Source organism: Lepisma saccharinum, chromosome 19, assembly GCF_977018435.1.
Source record: "Lepisma saccharinum chromosome 19, izLepSacc3.1, whole genome shotgun sequence".
NCBI lineage: Eukaryota > Metazoa > Arthropoda > Insecta > Zygentoma > Lepismatidae > Lepisma > Lepisma saccharinum.
In genome coordinates, this window is record NC_139247.1 from 9663825 (window position 1) to 9685638 (window position 21814).

General features: G+C 39.2%; 1 long non-coding RNA gene across 1 annotated transcript in view; it reads left to right on the forward strand.

Moving 5' to 3' along the window:
• The window catches only part of LOC146003070 (uncharacterized), a 159603-nt gene extending 138441 nt beyond the window's left edge, over positions 1-21162 (forward strand). Inside the window, exon 4 of the long non-coding RNA XR_014443776.1 lies at positions 19617-21162. This is a non-coding gene — a long non-coding RNA (uncharacterized LOC146003070). The remainder of the gene's footprint in view (positions 1-19616) is intronic.
• The last annotated feature ends 652 nt before the right edge of the window (positions 21163-21814 follow it).

The following is a 21814-nucleotide window of genomic DNA, read 5'->3' on the forward strand; positions in this document are numbered from 1 at the left end:
ACAACTCATCGACTACAAGGCAACAATGTTAGGAAATGTGTGCATGGCTCCGAGAATACAATTTAAAATCACTAATGTGGCATGAACCCCCTCCACTTGTGTGTATTTGAATATGCGAAAATTAGACACTTTGAATAATCGAGGAGAACAATCACAAAAACAGCTTGCACCGGTATGACGTGTTTAAACTTCAGATGATTTTTGTTAATCTACAAAAGCCAAGTGCGAACGGAGATCACTACGAAAATTGGGAAAAAAGAAAGAAACGAGGCTATTTTGGCTAATGGCAACGATGAGGATGAATAATGGTTGTTTTGATAAAATTGACGAAGTCAATATGCCTAGCCTAAAATAAAATTCAACAATTAATGTTAAACATTTGCCACTCTGAAATGGCGACGGCTATCATTATAACATCACTTGTTTCTAACCTGTCCATATTGGTCCTCTCTCCACCTCTTCATAAATTCAATTCGAAAGGCAGAATCATTCCAGTTCTTGAATAAGACTCGCATATGCCCTCAGAAAAAACAAGAGAAGAAATAAATAAATCAAGTCATGTATATTCTTCATCCCCGAACTTTCTTCCACAACACTGCACGAAGCCTCGAGTTTCGGATATTGTTGTTGTGCGACAGGATAGGATAGATGAACCGAATGTTTACCGAGGACCAGACGTAATCAAACATTTTTTTTTTGAAAAGATAGTTGAAGAGGTTGAGACTATTGGTAGTTTCTTACGCGAATCGAAACCAAATGCTCCTATTATCCAGCGATGAACTTCAATCTCACAATAACATTGAAACGTGTCCGGTGTGCGATCAAAGGTTTCACCGACGAGAACCGGAAAGTAATTTCATCATAATTATTTCACCGGAAACTACATCGGTGGAATCTGTAACATAATGTATTCATGTATGTGTTTGACAATTATATATCGCTTACTAGAACAATTTTCATATTGTTTTTACTATGTGAGATGATATTTCATTTACATTTACGATAAAATAGAGGTTTGGGTGTAATAACAGTTTTTATTAATTAATTTAGAGATGCATTTTTTATTTGTTGAGTTAATGATTAGCTTAATTTGTTATTTCTCGCGAAAAAAAAGAGGGGACCACAGCTGAAAGAAAATACACAACTTGTATTATTGAGGTCAAGAGTTTGTTTTAACATCATTTTTTGCACACATAGGCTAATCACGACTCGGGATACGTTTAACATGGAATCTGAAATATTGATTATGCGACCTGACTGGAACTCGGAATAGGACACACTGATTACAAGATGTCGATATATTACTACTTGGTAAGAAATTGTAGTGTTTCAATTCACACACACACACTCACAATTTAAAACAACTAAACTGATCGCAGGCCCAACTGGTGGCTGGCATACACAACTATCCATCCACCAGTCGTCTTCTGGGGTGTGTCTCTCGATGAGTGTCAACAACCTCCATTGTGAAGTAAAATCTGTAGGGGTAACATCACTCTCCAATTACAATGTTGGCAAACTTTCCAACTTCATCGTGAACGACGACAAAGGTATCGGCTACCTGATCAAAATTATCAACACGTTGCCTCCGAGATTCTGGAATGTTGCCGAAGGAAAGGGACTCGTGAACGACATCATTAACAAGTTACCTTTCGAGATGCATTTACCTGGCTACCAATACTGCGGACCGGGTACCAAACTCGAGAAAAGATTGGAGAGAGGAGATAAGGGTGTGAATCCGTTGGACGCGGCATGCAAAGATCACGATATTGCTTACAACACACATACGAATTTGGATGCACGTCACGAAATAGACAAGAAATTGGAGCATGCCGCTTTCAGGAGGGTCATGAGCAGAGACGTTTCTTTGGGAGAAAAAGTTGTAGCATTGGGCACCACCATCGCCATGAACACGAAACAAAAATTTGGATGGGGAATCCTACCTAGAGTTATCTTTAACTGGTAACGAGGTGATCTTGGTCAGCACGACGAACCCTCAGCCGTTATAGAAGATATCTGAAACCAGCTTACACCAGTCACTCATAGCTCCCCCAATTTTCTCACGATGGTGGGTTGCTACCGGCCCTATATGTAGGCCCAATAAATTCCGACCAGAGTCGGATTCGAACCTATGCCGTCTCGCAGCGAACAATCTCAAGACGAGTGAACGCCGTAACTCGCTCAGCTACGGAGGAGAACTCTCTCTCTCTCTCTTTCTCTCTCTCTACTCTTTCTCTAATTTTTATTATTATTGTTAAAATTAATCCAAGAAAAAATATATATTTTGTGTTGATATGGGAAATATGCAATAAAAAAATGCATGATCAATAGTTAAGGTCAAAATCTGAATAAACAGTAAGGGTGATACACCCAAGCTTCCAGGCATGTGATTTACACAGAATTAAATATAAAATGAGAGATGGAAGGTTTTTGTTACTATTAGAATTTAAGGACGGAAAATATGTACAGCGAATGAATACTACGTTTGACTAATCGTGAAGATGAGTATCACAGTACGTTCTTATACGTTCTTAAACGTTTCAACGTTTATATAAGAACGATAAAAACGTACTGTGATACTCATCTTCACGATTAGTCAAACGTAGTATTCATTCGCTGTACATATTTTCCGTCCTTAAATTCTAATAGTAACAAAAACCTTCCATCTCTCATTTTATATTTAATTCTGTGTAAATCACATGCCTGGAAGCTTGGGTGTATCACCCTTACTGTTTATTCAGATTTTGACCTTAACTATTGATCATGCATTTTTTTATTGCATATTTCCCATATCAACACAAAATATATATTTTTTCTTGGATTAATTTTAACAATAATAATAAAAATTAGAGAAAGAGTAGAGAGAGAGAAAGAGAGAGAGAGAGTTCTCCTCCGTAGCTGAGCGAGTTACGGCGTTCACTCGTCTTGAGATTGTTCGCTGCGAGACGGCATAGGTTCGAATCCGACTCTGGTCGGAATTTATTCGGCCTACATATAGGGCCGGTAGCAACCCACCATCGTGAGAAAATTGGGGGAGCTATGAGTGACTGGTGTAAGCTGGTTTCAGATATCTTCTATAACAGCTGAGGGTTCGTCGTGCTGACCAAGATCACCTCGTTACCAGTTAAAGATAACTCTAGGTAGGATTCCCCATCCAAATTTTTGTTTCGTGTTCATGGCGATGGTGGTGCCCAATGCTACAACTTTTTCTCCCAAAGAAACGTCTCTGCTCATGACCCTCCTGAAAGCGGCATGCTCCAATTTCTTGTCTATTTCGTGACGTGCATCCAAATTCGTATGTGTGTTGTAAGCAATATCGTGATCTTTGCATGCCGCGTCCAACGGATTCACACCCTTATCTCCTCTCTCCAATCTTTTCTCGAGTTTGGTACCCGGTCCGCAGTATTGGTAGCCAGGTAAATGCATCTCGAAAGGTAACTTGTTAATGATGTCGTTCACGAGTCCCTTTCCTTCGGCAACATTCCAGAATCTCGGAGGCAACGTGTTGATAATTTTGATCAGGTAGCCGATACCTTTGTCGTCGTTCACGATGAAGTTGGAAAGTTTGCCAACATTGTAATTGGAGAGTGATGTTACCCCTACAGATTTTACTTCACAATGGAGGTTGTTGACACTCATCGAGAGACACACCCCAGAAGACGACTGGTGGATGGATAGTTGTGTATGCCAGCCACCAGTTGGGCCTGCGATCAGTTTAGTTGTTTTAAATTGTGAGTGTGTGTGTGTGAATTGAAACACTACAATTTCTTACCAAGTAGTAATATATCGACATCTTGTAATCAGTGTGTCCTATTCCGAGTTCCAGTCAGGTCGCATAATCAATATTTCAGATTCCATGTTAAACGTATCCCGAGTCGTGATTAGCCTATGTGTGCAAAAAATGATGTTAAAACAAACTCTTGACCTCAATAATACAAGTTGTGTATTTTCTTTCAGCTGTGGTCCCCTCTTTTTTTTTCGCGAGAAATAACAAATTAAGCTAATCATTAACTCAACAAATAAAAAATGCATCTCTAAATTAATTAATAAAAACTGTTATTACACCCAAACCTCTATTTTATCGTAAATGTAAATGAAATATCATCTCACATAGTAAAAACAATATGAAAATTGTTCTAGTAAGCGATATATAATTGTCAAACACATACATGAATACATTATGTTACAGATTCCACCGATGTAGTTTCCGGTGAAATAATTATGATGAAATTACTTTCCGGTTCTCGTCGGTGAAACCTTTGATCGCACACCGGACACGTTTCAATGTTATTGTGAGATTGAAGTTCATCGCTGGATAATAGGAGCATTTGGTTTCGATTCGCGTAAGAAACTACCAATAGTCTCAACCTCTTCAACTATCTTTTCAAAAAAAAAATGTTTGATTACGTCTGGTCCTCGGTAAACATTCGGTTCATCTATCCTATCCTGTCGCACAACAACAATATCCGAAACTCGAGGCTTCGTGCAGTGTTGTGGAAGAAAGTTCGGGGATGAAGAATATACATGACTTGATTTATTTATTTCTTCTCTTGTTTTTTTCTGAGGGCATATGCGAGTCTTATTCAAGAACTGGAATGATTCTGCCTTTCGAATTGAATTTATGAAGAGGTGGAGAGAGGACCAATATGGACAGGTTAGAAACAAGTGATGTTATAATGATAGCCGTCGCCATTTCAGAGTGGCAAATGTTTAACATTAATTGTTGAATTTTATTTTAGGCTAGGCATATTGACTTCGTCAATTTTATCAAAACAACCATTATTCATCCTCATCGTTGCCATTAGCCAAAATAGCCTCGTTTCTTTCTTTTTTCCCAATTTTCGTAGTGATCTCCGTTCGCACTTGGCTTTTGTAGATTAACAAAAATCATCTGAAGTTTAAACACGTCATACCGGTGCAAGCTGTTTTTGTGATTGTTCTCCTCGATTATTCAAAGTGTCTAATTTTCGCATATTCAAATACACACAAGTGGAGGGGGTTCATGCCACATTAGTGATTTTAAATTGTATTCTCGGAGCCATGCACACATTTCCTAACATTGTTGCCTTGTAGTCGATGAGTTGTGCAGGTACAGCTGTGAAGTTGTTAATAAGACCCAACACAGACAAGTCACCCAACATTGCTTTTCGACATAGATTTTTAATTAGAAAATTGTTATGATTACAGTACACCCATATTAGTATACAATAACATGGTGCCATTTTTTCTGTTTCTGTTGCCAACAAAAGCAAATCTACAGACCACAGGTTCGAGAAATAAGACATTAACTATATTTTGCATACATGTAGGTACGCCCCCCGCGAGGTGTGTTATTAGAAGACTCAATACATGTGAGCAGTGGATTAAATTTTTTTCTTTTATTTTGATGTCCATGCATTTATCTGAACCCCCTTGTCCAACAAAAACAAAAGCTCCGGTCCCATCTGGAGACTGCAAAAACTGATATGTATGTTTATTCAGAAAAACCATCCATGGACAATACCATTGCGCCCTCCATGTGCATTTTCCTTGTTGGCTGAACACGAAAATGCCCGAGACTGCTTTCGAAATTGCTTTCAGCCTCGCATCACGATACAGCCATTTTCTACAATTCTATTAGCCTATTATTATTATCTAAAACTATTCCATCACACACAATCACAAAAATAAAAAAAATAACATTTCTCTCCTTCCCTCGCTTTTAGCCATCGTCCAGTGTCCTTCTAGATAGCAGGTGAATCGTAACTAGCTAAAATATTGAAAACAAAATATGAATTATCCGTTATAACCCCTCCTCCTCTTTTTTTTCTCTCCCCTTCTTTACATGCACGCTCGATGACATTGAAATAAGCGAAAACACACCGCTATGCTTAACAAAAAAAAAACATCCATTGTACAACTCTATAGGTCGAGGTTCATAAGTCTCGTGCATCTCATGCGAGGGACTGCATATCTTGTTTACAGTTTATAGTGGCATCATATTCCTTCACTCGAGAGACTTGCAAGACAGCTCATTACTAGATCTGTTTTGTCCATATGACAATGCTTGCTATCAGTAATAAAATATTTATGTTGTTTAACCTAACAGCTGAGGGGCCGGGCATTCCACATTTACTTTTGCTAGTGCAATAAATATCAATATTTTTAAGTTATGCAATAATTTTTGACAATATATTCATGTCCATTTCCAAAACTAGATTTATATACACAAACAACTCGCTCTTGCAATATGTTATCTATTGTGAAAAATTCTCGCATGTTCGCGAAACAGGAAATACACGTCATAGCTTCCGTGAATCGAGCGCAAGGTTACTAGAGCACGCAAAACACCGTATGCCAAAAATTAAATATTCCAAATGCAGGCATCATACACAAATAGAATAATCGGGTTGAATTTACAGTCTAAAACCACCATGTTCTGGCAGCAAGTATCAAAAACATGTGGTTAGAAGATTTTGATAGGGAGTGAGTGAAATAGTTGTTGCAAATTACCTTTTAAACCCAGTACATGTGTAGGAATATATTGCATATAAGCTGTCTCACTCTCTCCATATGTGTGTCAGGTAGTCGTGTCGATCGTTAGTTGTATGTCACAGCTTAACTGTACTAGGTAATATTTTTACATAAGATAAGTTGGCATACTCTGCAAAAATATATGTTTCAAGCTTCTAGCTGTAGAGCCTATTTGAGTTTGGCTCGTCGAAAGCAACTCAAACAGTGTTGCCAGCTGTAGGTTAATTTTCCCCGTTATACAATTGCAAGAAGTGAGTTGCTTATACCCTATCTGGAAGATGTGTCCATGGCTTATGTCGTAGGTTAATTTAGTTTGCAATAGATCTTGTGTGTTGGCCCTTACAAGTGATATAGCTGCCTTTCTGCCTTTGAGTCACCTGTAAGGCTATATGTGGGTGGGCGAGTGAGGTTAGTTTAGTTTACAATAGATCGACCTGTCATGCTATATACTACTTTCTGCTTTTTGAGTTACCTGTAAAACTATATGTGGGTAGGTGAGTGAGGTTAGTTTAGTTCACAATAGATCACACTTTGAATTTGCTCACACTCTCTCTGTCTGTGTGTCAGGTGGTCGTGTCGATCGCTAGTTGTATGTTACAGCTTAACCCAAACTAGGTAATATTAACTGTACTTCAAAAAAATAAAATTGTATGTATCTCATATCAAACTAGAAATAAAAAAAAATCAAACCTACAGTTTCAAAAACCACTTGTGCAAATATCAAATTCTTAAATACCACTGCACCATAGAAAAAAAAAACCCAGTGAGAGAGGGTAGAGAGCTAGAAACATTAACACCGCTTTGCCAGTTAGCGTCTTCTTCATCTTATTGCATAATTATCATCTTATAGAAGATTACGCCATCAACTTGTAACTTGTAGGTTAGCCTCGCCTGTGAAATATCATATATTTAAAAAACAAAAAATTTGTGAAGCAACTAGTCAGTGTTGCCAACTCCTATTGGACAAATCTTCGACAACAACCCCCTCGCACAATTCAAGCACGAAGACTTCCGCGACAGACCTCGGTGCAAAAAATAAATTTCCCCACTGGTCCAAGCACACCCTTCCACGCATACAAAAACATTTCGACAAGCACATGTACAATTTGGATTTCACCTCGACGGTGCTGCAGAATAACAACAATCCAGCCGATAAGGCACCTCTGATCAAATTAACACTGCACACTACAATCAAAATCCAATATAAATTAGTTCGATGCACAAATTAAAAAAATAATAACTCACAAAACTCTACAGAGGCATTGGGCTTTTGATAGCCATGACCGTTAGAACTGGTGTTGAGCACCCACGCACCCTGGCGAGGTTATAGGGGCCAGGCATCCTAAAAAACAACAATTATTATTTGTTTGTTTGCATCACAATACAAAAATAATAAAAAACACGCGCGCGCATGTGTAGCACATTGTTCCCCCGAGAGGGGTTTACAAAAATCACAATATATATAAACATTGGCGCCCGGGACTTGGAAATAATGCGTATTCGCTCACCACTGTTGCCAGCTTAGTCTCTCTCTTCATCTTACAGCAATATTGGTATCTCTATCTTTTTTTAGTTGCAGGTGGGTTGCCAACACACTCTAGTTAATAATGCTACATATTATACACACACACGCACGCACATACTGTGTTGCCATCCATCCATCTCTCTCTTTTACGGCTGTGTGTGTTTGTTGCCGGTTCTATTGCCCAGCGTATGTATGTTACGTCAGTATATAAATTGGCTAAGCCTCAAGCAAGGTAGCCCTTGCCAAGTAAGAAAAAAAAAGCTGTAGGTAGGTGTTGGCAACACTGCCGGTTGTTTAACTCCTCCCTCTCTCTTTTTTTTTGTAAAAAAGCTATGGCAAAAATACCAGTAGGTTGGCAAATTGCTTTATGCACTGTAAGACCTCAAGCAAAGTTGCCAGCTCCTTGCTTTAGGCTAGGTTAGACCAAATAAAAACCTTGGTGACTTTTCGAGTAAGATGTTGGCAACGCTGCAAGGCAAGCCTCAAGCAAGGTTGTCAGCTTCTTGCTTTAGGTTAAGTTAGACCAAAAACCTTGGTGATTTTTTCGAGTAAGAGGTTGGCAACGCTGGTGAGGTTAACATACACCGTGAAAGGCTACGACGAGTTAGAAACAGTGGTGAGGTTAACATACACCGTGAAAGGCTTCAAAATATCAGTTGGTGAAATTTTCGTGGGGTGAGTTGGCAACACTGGTGAGGTTAACATACACCGTAAAAAGCTACGCCTCGCCCGAGTTGGCAACGCTGGTGAGGTTAACATACACCGTGAAAGGCTACGACGAGTTGGAAACAGTGGTGAGGTTAACATACACCGTAAAAGGCTACGCCCCCGCCCGAGTTGGCAACGCTGGTGAGGTTAACATACACCGTGAAAGACTACGACGAGTTGGAAACAGTGGTGAGGTTAACATACACTGTAAAAAGCTACGCCTCGCCCGAACACGTACACTCACACACAAAAAAAGCTAAAAAATTATACACCGTGAAAAGCTACGACGAGTTGGCAACACTGGTGAGGTTAACATACACTGTAAAAGGCTACGCCTCGCCCGAGCAGAACAAGCCTCAAGCAGTGTTGCCAGCTCCTTGCTTGAGGTTACATTAGACCCAAAAACAAAAACCTTGGTGACTTTTTCGAGTAAACAGTTGGCAACACTGCGAGAAAAGCCTCAAGCAGTGTTGCCAGCTTCTTGTTTGATGTTAGGTTATACCCAAAAAACAAAAACCTTGGTGATTTTTTCGAGTAAGAGGTTGGCAACACTGCGAGCCCCACCGAGCCCCATTTTCGGTTTCTGAACCGGGCCACCTACTCTACTGAAGGTAACAATGATTTTATTGCACAGGTTGATTCATGTAAAACGTACAAGTTTTATTATAAATGCATGTGAATAAAGATACGGTTAGTTACACATTGTTACATCTGAAATGTAGCATTGAAATAGGAGTTTAAAAATCTACATTGAATGTTAAACTTTCCTTCCGCTTCATGAAGGTATAGTCTGGGTCGTCGTTAAGTGTTTCTAGTCGTTCATTAAAATATGCTGTTGTCAATTGCATCGATTTCGTTTGTAATGTTCCCTATCAATTCGTTCAATGTCAGGGTGGTCGCCCGTATCACAACAGTGATCCGCTCGTATATTTTCACACGCTAATGCAGTTTGACAACACTCATGATCTTGGCTCCCAGTCTACTTTCCTGGAAAAGTCCAGGTACTCTGTTCGTTCAGCCTTTCTTTGAAATTTATTCGTTGTTGGTTTGTTATTAGAGCTCATATTTCAGTGGATCACAATAGCGATCCGCGCGACCATTGACGGGAGTGTTTTAGGATACGTAGTATTTCTATATGTACGTATAAGTACGTTTTTTCCAAAAAAATGTTATAAATAAATGAATACTGAAATTGGTAAACGCTGTAAGTGCCACAATAATTCAAACACCGTTTTCCACGTTAAACTGTGAAATGTGACATGCTTTATAATGTGATTGGGAGCCCTCTAAGTAGTGGAAATGTGGCTGGAAGCCCTCTAAGTAGTGGAAATGTGGCTGGAAGCCCTCTAAGTAGTGCAAAGGGCGTGTAAAGAGGTCACAACGGGCTGATGTGCTGACCGATGCGATTTTGCAACACTTTCGCTTTTGGCACTTACTACGTTTACCACTTTTAGTACTCAAATATATGTACACACCCCCATAAATCGATTTTGAAATTTTTTGGGATAGAAAATGAAAACTAACATTCTAATAAATGTATTCTTTTTGTTCTATCACAGCCAAATGTAATGCACTAAATTGGAAATCATAGAACTTAAGACCTTCTGTAAACAAAAGCACGTGTACCTTAACAGTGGTGTCAACTTATGGAAAAAAAATCCACATAGTAGTAGTAAAGGATGTCGGTTCTGCAACAGAAAAGAATGAGGTTTGATGAAAATGACGAGGGTTCACGGGCCTTCGGCGTAGCTTTTTAAGATATATTTTTGAGGGGGCCCAAAGCCTCTTACGATGTATTTAAACATCAGGGGTCCTTTCTCGTTGTGTTTGAGTCTCATAGGGCGTTCTCGGCTTAGATCAAGTATTTTTACGGGTTAAGCTAACCTAACGGGGCAAAACACTAGTAGTAACGCTGATGGACCGGTTCACTAACCAAAAATGATGAATTTTGATGAAGATGAGGGGGGGTTCACGGGCCTTCGGCTAGCGTTTCACGATTTATTTTGAGGGGGTTTATAGCTTTTTACGATTTGTTTAAACCTCATGGGCTCTTTTTCGATATGTTCGAGGGTCCATGGGTCCTCGGCGTAGTTTTTTATGAGGTGTTTAAACCTTATGGGATTTTCTTCTTGTACCTTTTTACGGTGTATTTTTGAGGAGCCCTCGGCGTAGTTTCTTTCGACATGTTCTTAAAAAGGTCCTCATACTTTTGGTGAGTCCCATAACGGGCCCTCGGCTTAGCCTTTCGTGCTATGTTTTGAGGGATCAGTATGGTACGAGCAGTGTTATCAAACTCACGTTTTAAAAATTTTCCTATTTTTTACGATCTTTTACGAGTTACGCACTCGAAAACGATAAGAGTTATAGTAAAACGGACAAAATTTTCGACTTCTGAGAAGCATTTTGTAATAGTGTATGATCCACATACCAAGTTTGGGGTGCTAAGATCAATGTTGGCCCACCCCAATTTTTTTGGTTGGCCATATCTTGAAAACGGTAAGAGATAGAGCGAAACGGCCGAAATATTGCAAAAGTATAATCAAAAGAACATGAGGTAAACTATTCATATTCTTTCGCGAAGACAAGAAGTGCGTCCTAGAATGTGGGATTCACACTCTTCCATGGGGTCACTATCGCCTGAAAACCAGTAAAGCTTGCCCCAACTGTAAGTTACCCCATTTTCCTGCACATCAACACCTACCAACATCAACACACTTCGCCTTCTGATCATCCATTACATCACACACACAAAAAGTTTGACTGTCTCAATTTTTTCTTGCAAATACAAAAAATAAATAACCATGCCTATGAAAAAATACTATCATGGAAGTTCCTGTTCAATCTGCGCCACCATCGCCGAACTTGGGCCTGTTACGGGCCAAGCTAAATGGCCTGTTGATTATTCATCTGAACAGCTTCCTTATCGAATATGGCGACAACGTCGGAGAAACATTTTAAGTCTTTAACAACAATTTAAATTTCTACAAATTGCCGATCGGCAGCAAACTTCAATTCAACATGAATCCCGAAAGCAAAGGGGAAGTCAAGGTTTCCTCCTGAAGGAACATTTACCACATCAAGCGCGATAAGATGGACACTACTACAACGTACGACGTTTCCGCAGACGACAGCTTGTACATCGAGATTCTGGGTGATTACGACAAACTCATCTCTCTCTTCATCAAGCTGTGAATTACCTATCCTATAGTAAATGGCCGTAACGATGCCTAACGACATTTTCGGTCACACCAAACTCAACGACAATGGCGAGCCTTTCATATTGGACTTGAGGGTCAAAAGGCTGAGGAGCGACCTGCAGGGTCTGGAAACAACCCTCAACTCGAGCACCCAGTCCGAGATAACCAGCCTCTAATCTCAATTCCTGGACCCCATACTCAAAACTGGCGCCGAACTCAAGTCGCTGCAGCAATAGTACACCTACTTGACCTGAATCGACAACCTCCAGAACCTGGCGCAGAGCGTAGGTAAACTGCAAAACGAACTTCAGAAGCTGCAGACGAACGACGTGGAACAGCTGAAGCAACAATTGCAAGACCAAACAAGCACCATCCAGACCAAATTGCAAACCATCATCCAGAGCATCAAAACCAAAGATGACTACGATCTCGTCAACGCCAACATCGCCAGATTGCGCGAAAAGTTTCATTCCTTTGAAATTCCAACGCTGGAAAGCATCAAGCCAGAGCTTCAAACGGACGCCTTACACGTGGCCATCATCGAAGCCCAAACCAAGCTCCAAGTGATGGAGACCTTCATAGAAAACATGCCTTCGTCCAACGAACTGAACGTCATCGCCCGTAGCGTGGCCAACATCAAGCTCCAACTCGAGACTTACGAGGACTTTGGGAAGCTGCAATGTACCATAGCCCACATGAAGGACGCCCTCGCCGTCATCAAAAATGTTTTGGCGAACGTTCAAGAATCGCTGAAATACAAACTCCGGGCATTCGGGACACTCTGGTCAGCGTTCAACATAAGATCGCGAAATTGGAAAATCTTAAAACCGAATCCGAGCTCTTGCATTTCCATCACCTGATCGATGACATGCAGAGTAAGCAGGAAACGCTGCAACAATCCACGCCCACCCAAGATGACATAACACAACTGCAAGAAGGCATACGCGTTGCTGCAGACACCTCCGAGTAGAAAGCAGTGTCGACACTCCAAAACACGATGGCCACCTTGCCTACCTCGCAGGAACTAAAAGCCGTGAAGATAACATTGAACCGAATACTCAAATCCGAGGACATCAAAAACATTGAAACACAAAAAAGCTGATATTGCGTAGCTTCGGGACAGCATCACGTCACAGCCCAAGCGGTTTGCAGAAATCAGGACGCAGGTGCACGACCTAACGATTTAGACCTTCAAGTTGACGTTCGTACAAAGCATGCAGCAGATCATCTCGAACGTAAAACTTCAAATTGGCAGCATCGATACAAGTCAAGAATGGGCCTTGGCCCTTTCAGAAGTGAACTTCGCGAGTTGAAAGAGAAATTCAAGCAACTTTACGTCGAGATGAAGATCAAGTCCTCCTACGATGAGATTGTCCGTTCCGAGCATCTGGAATTTGTGCAGAGCAGACTGGAGGACGTGCAGAGTAATGTTCGAATCAACGTAAGCACCCTGAATGCCAGCATCTACAATCTTAAGTCTACGGTGGTCATCGAACTGTACAGCATTCCTAATCGAGAGTTTGTTTCACCCTTTAATCCGAGTGCCAAACTGTACATGCTTATCGGTTTCACGTATCCGGAATCTCGCGAGACAGCATTTGCCGAAGATGCCATACAAGTCATGGACATTGAAATGGGCGACAAAATGTACATTCAAAATCCGGTCTTCTCGGCAGCCAAAACACCAATTGTAGCCATATTCCTCTTTTCGCACCATGTCTAGACAGACCATCGTGGACAAGCTCCATAGTCCCGCGCAACGCAACTATGAACGTCTACCGGTGGTGACCAAAGTCATCGACGATCTGTGGCAGGCCGACCTAGTCGAAATCAGTAGCGGACGAGGTGTTTGGAATTTGCCCGAGCATGGAAACCAACGAAGGCGTGGTCTGGAAGATTGGAAAATCGAGAGTGACTCTCGACGCTGACGACACGACGTGAAAATCAACCTGGTAGAGAAAATATTTATGCAAGGTATCCAGGCACCGTCGGACTGTGGGAACTCATCACCAAGAAGTGTCCAAAGACTACACGGACGAGGATTAGCAAATTTACACGGATATATTAACATGGTTGGATGCGTTGTGCAAAAACAACGATACCACGCAGAACCGTGTCAAGTCCAGCAGCGAGGAGAAATAGAAGAACCTCATTAAGCCCATCCAAGAAATTCGCGTGGGTGGACAACGTGAGATAGTTCGTGGATCGCTTGCTGGCCATGGCGGGCGAATAGAATTCAGGAAACCGTAAATTCCAGAACGAGAAGGTGTGGATCGTGGACATGATCAGCGCCAAGCTCAACAACTTCATCGTGAACGACCTCAAGGGCATAGGCTACCTCTTCGATATCATCAACACCCTGCCACCGAAGTTCTGGAACGTGGCCGAGGGTCGAGGCTTGGTAAACGACATCATCAACAAACTGCCTTTCGAAATTCACTTACCGGGTTATCAGTATTGAGGCCCGGGTGTCAAACTCGAGCAACGCTTTAAGAGAGGATACAGGGGTGTCAACGCCCTTCACCCGCGCCGCATGCAAAGAACACAACATTGCGTACAACACGCACACCGACGACGTCGATGCACGCCACGAAGCAGATCGAAAACTAGAACATGCAGAGTTCGGAGGACTGATCAGCAGAGATGGCTCGTTAGGGGAAAGCGTGGCAGCCTTGGGCATATGCATCGCCATGAACAAGAAACGTAAATTGGAATGGGGCCTATAAATAACACCACATAAAAATGACACAGCCTTGTATAACAGAACATTCTCTAGAACTACTGCATAAAATATTTATGAACACTTTCGACGGAAGTGATGAGGAAGTTGCGAAGCTTGTTCACTTGGGCAAAATAACGCGGGAATTTCGTCCACCGTGCTAGATGGTTCTCATTGACAATCTTTGGAAAATAAGCGGCATGAAGAGCTTGCAAAATCCCGACGCCCTTTTTCGGGTGGTAGGAGAAAAGTCGAACGATATGTTGGACGAGCTTTATGAGGCGAGGAAAGGAAGAACACTATACATCGACGATTGGTATAAATCAACCGCAGAAAAAGACAGCATCATCAACCACTTTATTGCGTTGTCCAAAGCACGCACTTTCTTCTTCTCCTCCGACGATATATAAATAACATATCGTCAACATGAAGCTTAAGGGTTGTGTACCAGGTACCTTACTCGATTCTGAAATCTCTGAGCACCCTAGACGGGTTACTTAGCAAGAAACAGAGAGAGAAGAAACGTTCTTGAATGGCCATAGGTCACAAGATGAAATTAACGCTCACCATTAATCAGTTGAGAAGATTGCAGCGTTCGAGAAAGAAAACTCACATCACTCCTGGCAGCTTTGGGTGCCCTGGGAAGTTTAGCGGCCGGTAGCGAGGCCATCGCGGAAACCGTCATCGACGCGAAAAAAACAAGGCCGAACTGGAAGAGTAGAATCGTCATAACCTGGTCATGGATAAAAGGGCAAAGGCGTAAAGCAGCAAAAGGATCGTGCTGCATTGAGCAAGTTGCTTACAAAAGTCCCTGGTACACTACATTGAAGCTTTGATCGAGGCATTAGGCACTAAACACTTCAGGGGGGTTTTCATGTCCGATTCTCTACCCTCTACAGTTAAAAGAACAGAGTGCGGAGTCGTAAACTTGGACAGTTCGAAGAATCCAGGCACGCATTTGATCTGCTACCATAAGCGAGTCAACGAGGCTTTAGTTTTAGATTCTTTCGCTGCTTTGTCGCTCACATGCTTGGTCGAGTATCTCGGTGCTTCCAACCTCTACTAAAACGACGAACGCTTCCAGGGTTTCGAGGAATCGAACTGCAGCCTCTCTTGCGTTTCCATGCTCGTGTTACTGTCTCGAATAAATAACCCTCCGTTCCAAGATTTCAAGAGACATTTAAACCCACGATTGTTGAAGAAAGTCTTCATGAATTAAGTAATGTTAATGGTATAAGATTAATTACTTTTGCAATCTCAAAGAGTTTAATTGTAAAAAAAATACTACTTTTAAACATAAAGATATCCATAAATACACCTACTGGTCTTCTCCAGATGGTAAAACTCATAATCAGATAGATCGTATTCTCATTGATAAGAGAAGGTGTACTAGTATAATTGACGTTCGTACACATAGAGGTGCTGACTATGCCAGTTACCATTATTTAGTAATTGCTAAATTAAGAGAAAGACTCGCAGTGATAAATCATAAGCAACACAATCTAAAAGTTCTCAAATTTAATACAGGAAATTTGCTGATGAAAGAATTAAGAAAGATTACCAAATTAAAATTGTCAAATAGATTCCATATTTTAGAGCATTTAAATGATGATGAAAATATAAATTAAAGAGACGTAAAGAAAATTTGGAGCACAGATGTAATGAAATACAATCAGCAGCTAAAGAAAGTATAGGATACCATAAACCAAAAAAAAGTAAGCCATGGTTTGATAACGAATGTCATAATCAAAGAGAAATAAGAAATCAGGCTAGACTTAGGTGGTTAAATAACTCTGATAATACAAATCTAAGTAAAAGAAGAGATTACTTGAAAAGTAAAATTAAAGAAATTGAAATAAATAGCAAAAACAAAAATATCAGAGATTTATATAAAGGTGTAAATGAATTTAGAAAGGGGTGGCAACCTAAAGTAAAATTGATAATAGATAAAAACGGTGATTTTTTGGCCGATCCAAGCGATATTTTAAATAGATGGAAAAACTACTATTATGACCTATTAAATGTTCATGTAGGAGATAAATCAGAAGTAAATGAAGTACACACAGCAGAACCATTAGTTCCAGAACCTAACTTGACTGAATTTAAAGATACTATTAAAAGGTTGAAGAAAAGCAAGGCACCTGGTATATATTTTATACCAGCTGAGTTAATTAAATATGGTGGAAATTCGTTAATATGTCAAATTCATAAATTAATTAGTTTAATACGCAATAAATAAGAAATCCCTCAACAGTGGAAACAAACCATAATTGTTCTTGTGTTTAGAAAAAGGTGATAAAATGAACTGCAATAATTACCGTGGAATTTCCCTACTCTAAAACAACATATAAAATATTATCTAACATTCTTTTAACAAGACTAACCCCATATGCTAATGAAATTATAGGTGATTATCAATGTGGATTTAAACGTAACAGATCAACTGCGAATCAAATTTTTCTCATCAGACAGACACTTGAAAAAAAGTGGGAATATAATGAAGGTGCCCATCAGCTATTCATTGATTTCATAAAAGCATATGATTCGGTCAAAAGAGATCAATTATATAATATATAAGTCGACTTTGGAATACCTAAGAAGCTTGATAATGTGATAAAAGTATGCACCAGAGAAACAGATAGTAAAATTCGTGTGGGTTTTAATGTGTCTGGCTAATTTACAATTCATTACGGGTTAAAACAAGGAGATGCATTATCTCCAATGCTGTTTAATTTTGCCTTAGAATATGATGTTGAGAAGGTAAAATAAACTAACTAAGGACTAAAATTAATCAGTGTGACTCTGTTCTTAACATATGCAGATGATGTAGACTTATTAGGGGATGATATAAATACAATTAACAATAATGCTAAAATAATTTTCAAAACAGCCATAGAGATAGGTTTGTAAGTTAGCAAAGAGAAAACTAAATATATGCTTACAGAGCGAAACCAAGTGTTAGGTAATAATCAAAATCTAATTATTGATAACAACTCGTTTGAACCAGTATCCAAATTCAAGTACTTAGGAGTAATACTAACAAATGAAAATTAAATTAAAGAGGAAATAAAAAGCAGGCTTAATTCAGGAAATGCATGTTACTTTTCTCTTCATAAACTTTTGTATTCTCGTTTAATATCTACGAAACTAAGAGTTAAAATATACAAAACAATAATTTTGCCTGTATTATTATATGGATGCGAAACTTGGTCCCTTACATTGAAAGAGGAACATCAATTGAGAGTATTTAAAAATAAGATCCTTAGGAAAATGTTTGAACCTAAAAGAGATGAGGAAATAGGTGATTGGAAAAGATGAAATAATATATAACTATATAATTTGTATTCATATGCATATATTGTGAGAATCATTAAATCAAGAAGACTTAGGTGGGCAATCCATGTGGCACGAATGGGAGAGGAATGAAGAATTTACAGGATTCTTGTTAGGATACCTGATGGTTAGAGATCTGTAGGAAGACCAAAACGAAGATGGAGGGATAATGTTGAGATGAACCTAAAGTAAATCTGTAGGGATGGAAAAGAATATATAGATCTTGCTCAAGATTTGACAGATGGAAGGCCTGTGTTGCTGCAGCCATGAACCTTCGGGTTTAAGAAGGCGAGACAGTTAGTTAGTTTATTGCTTACAATCCTTGCAGAAAAAAAATACGGAATTCTTGCACTGAATATGGCTCCATAACAGTGCAATATATGAAAAAAAAAACTACAAGAATTTTTTGTTCCGTTTTCAATTCCGCACAAAATATGTCTTTGTGAAAGATTGTTAAAAAGCAATTTTAAAAGAGTTATAAAGATTGTTTTGTTGCTGCGTGTAGCGGCAGCTATCTTGAATTTATGGGCCCCTAGAAAACTTGGGCTGGATATGCCAGATGTCTTCCCAAGATTTTTTCGTTTCTTTGGGCATGCTCTAACAGGATCAAAAGAGAAATCTCGTTCACCTCAAAATTTCTGCGGGACTTAAAGCCAGGAACCGGATTAATAGGGGGAAACTATATATTTGTAGAATTTTCTGATTCCACAGTGTATTTCCATGTATTATCACTTTCTTAGAATATAGAGCGCCAGAAACTCCCCCCAAAAATATATTATTTGGATCTCTTTTTCGTGAATTGTAAAAAAAAAAAGCATTTATGTAAATTTGACTTATATGTTAGTAAAGTTGAAACCAAGATATGCAACTCTATGCAGACAAATAATATTAGGATTGACATTGTAGTAATGTAATGCCACTCTCCCTTACACAGAGGGCCTCCCCGATGGGGAAGTTGTAGCGTCGTTCCCTTGTAAACAAGGGGTTCCGGATTCGATAGTTTATCGGACCCCACCTTAAACTGTAGGTCAAGTCCCGATTAGCCGTACCCTGCACGAAGTGGACTTAAAACACCAACTCATTCAATTAATCAATCTCTCACACAGACAATCATAACATATAATGATACAATATGAAATATTATAATACTTATGTGCTTTAATTGCTTCAAGAATTTATCTAAAGGAAGATAACTGTGAATTTATGGAATAAATGCGCAATAACGTACGTGCGGTCATCGGATTTCCTAATTTCTCATCAAACCGCAGTTGAGAGCACATAGGTTTGTCAGGTTGGAGACTCATAACATCCACTTGTTCTTATCTAATAGCGTGCAATTATATTAATCTGCTCTGCGAATCATTCCTTTTAGGTTATAATTTATTGATTGGTTAAGTTGATGTTCTAAGTTCACATTATGCACAGTAAGGCTAATCGGGACTGGACCTACAGTTTAAAGTGGAATTCTAAGCACTATGTGCCTCAATCGGATATGGAACCCTCGACCTCTTGATTACAAGGCGGCGGCGCTACCACTGTGCCATCTGGAAAGCCTCTTAAGCTATAAATGTTATCTTTTTTCTATGCATTGTATCAATATGTATGTTCTGTTATTTTTCAGATTATGGTTTTTAACTGTAAGAAAAAGAGAAAAATAGTCATACCCAGTTAAAAACGTGTAAGATAATGAGCTTGCTGCACTACAAACTATGTTGTGCCATGCTTGTTTCTATCACGGACACTACGACCCGTATACAAGCAGAAAACTCATCAGCTGCGAACAGCGTGGCCAACAGTGCAATATAAACATTGGACCGTCCACTAAATTTACTATTCTGAAGATAATTTCAGACATCGAGAAAAATTTGAAATGATATGGTAAGATTACTTTTGCTACTGTGAACGACAATCAAAAATTTCAACCAACTTCAAGAAAAGTATTCTAATATTTTTCTTTTTAGAAAATTTCGGAGAGCAATGAAACAATCGCCGTCCTGTATAGAAAGACAAACTGTAACGATTAGCCAAAGGCACAAAGCCTTCAAAATATATCATATCATATTTCAAAATGTATTTACTTGTTTTCTTATATACATACGTGATGGCGTACGTAACCCAGTGAATTTATAACTTTCATATTGGATAATAATATTGCCTTTAATACACCACGATATATGTTTATGTCGAAGGTTATGGGTTTTGATTCAAAAGTTATCTGGCCGCTTGAAAAATTTTATAAGTCCAGAAATGGCTAATGTGACAACATAACTCATGAAAACCTGTAGAAAGGAGCCAATTTTACTTGGCGTCCAGCCGGCTCCCTTCGTGGAGTGGTTAGCACATCGCGCTACGACACCATGGATCCCGGTTTGGAATCGCGGTCTGGGCATGGATGTTTGTGAGTGTCCATTCATGAATTTTATCATTTCATCACTGATCCCCTTTTTCGCAAATTATCCAAAAGTGGCACAAAGGCCAAGTAAAATAAAGCAACGGAAAACACAGTTGCGAAAGATTTACATGCTTCCTAATCACATGAAGTGTGAAACTATTTATTCAGGATATTAATACTGAAGAAAATATGATCAATAATGTTAGTGAATAATTATGAGTCTGAAAGTTGAAATTAAAAGCAGAAAAACGTAGGTGAGGATGGAAACACTGCACTAAGCAGTGGTCCTCCTGGAGGAAAACCTTGTCAATTCTGAACACAGAGAGGAAACATTACTACTAAATACGTCAACTGTATTTAATATTACTCGTCAAAATACTGTACCATGCGCAAGAGTTAACATTTTTCAGAATATGCAAAGAAAATGTGATCTTTACATGGGAGAATTGTAACTTGTAAAACAAAAAAATATGCTTCAAGACATTTGATTTCTAGTGATGTCACAGTGCAGTGTGTAAAATATAATATATATTTAAAACATTTCTTAGCATGATATTGATATTTGTTGAGTAAGAGGCGTAGTAACTAAGTGAATTTGCTTGAGGATTTCCTTGCAATTCTGAATGGGTTGTAGAATTTGAATTATGTTTCCACTTAATAAACTACTCACTCATATTTATTTCTGTGGTTGAATGATTTAACGTGCGAACTTTTCTTAATTGAGCTTTCATATATGTGACAAGTTGTGAAAATGTTTTGAAATTAAATTATTACTTATGCGTGAAATAACATTGCTTGTTTTTACTCCAATCCTTTTCAATTATTATTTTCTGCAGAAAGCCATAGGTATTTTCGTTAATATGGATAAAAAATATGGATACCTCTCTGCACCACACATTTAAAATGGTTGTCAGAATCCAAAAAGGAATATGGCCAAACAAGGTATACTGATAACTATTTTCTACATGGCTTCTTATCCTTTCACGTGGTATCTGATTGTCTGATACCATTGAAATAACTGTCTGGAATCTCAATCATTCCAATTTTTGGCTGTGCTGTGAGTTGTAATACTGTGTCTCCGTCAGCCAGTAAAGGTGTTATGTGACAATGTAGTCGTAGTGACGTCTTGTCCAAGAAAAGTATGTTATTCTACACAGTTATGTTATTTTTAAAATGCATTCAGCACACACATGTTATCAATTTGAAGTGTTTCTTGAATTATCTAGAGAGTTATAAAGCAAATGTTCTTTCCCGGAATATTATATTGGGATCCACAATGAAAGGATTAAACAGAGCTATGTAACTTTCAAGCACATTCCCTTATAAATACTGTGGTACTATGTAGCTTCTTCTTTTTACCCGTGGCGCAACAACCCTCGGGGGCCAGGGTTTACCTACCGACTGCTGGACTAACTTCCAAATGTCTC